This window comes from Panthera uncia, assembly GCF_023721935.1.
Source record: "Panthera uncia isolate 11264 chromosome E2 unlocalized genomic scaffold, Puncia_PCG_1.0 HiC_scaffold_19, whole genome shotgun sequence".
NCBI classification, from domain to species: domain Eukaryota; kingdom Metazoa; phylum Chordata; class Mammalia; order Carnivora; family Felidae; genus Panthera; species Panthera uncia.
The window spans coordinates 25,108,128-25,108,788 of record NW_026057588.1 but is presented as its reverse complement, the minus strand read 5'-3'; positions in this window follow the sequence as shown (position 1 = coordinate 25,108,788).

Genomic DNA, 661 nt, shown 5'->3' with positions numbered 1-661 from the left:
AAAGAAAGAAAGAAAGAAAGAAAGAAAGAAAGAAAGAAAGAAAGAAAAGAAAGACACTCCAGGGTGTGGGCACAATGGGAGAAGGGAGTCAAAAGGTACAAACTTCCAGTTACAAAGTAAATAAGCGCTAGGGATATAATGTATAGCACGGTGACTGTAGCTAATAATATTGTATCCTGTATTTGAAAGTTGCTAAGAAAGTATATCTTAAAAGTTCTCATCACAAGAAAAAAATTATAACCACGTGCAATGATGGATGTTAACTAGACTCATTCTGGTGATTTCTCAATATGCACAAATATTGAATAATTACATTGTATACCTGAAACTAATATAATGTTATATGTCAATTATATCTCAGTTAAGACAAAAAGACACTCCAGGGTGCCTGAGTGGCTCAGTCAGTTAAATGTCCAACTTTCACTCAGGTCATGATCTCGTGGTCTGTGAGTTCGAGCCCTGCATAAGGCTCTGTGCTGACAGCTCAGAGCTGGGAGCCTGCTTTGGATTCTGTGTTTCTCCTTCTCCTTCTCTCTCTCTCTCTCTCTCTCTCTCTCTCTCTCTCTCCCTCTCTCTCTCTCCCTCCCTCCCTCCCTCCCTCCCTCCCCTGCTCATGCTCTGTCTTTCTCTATCTCAAAAATAAATAAACATCAACAAAAAT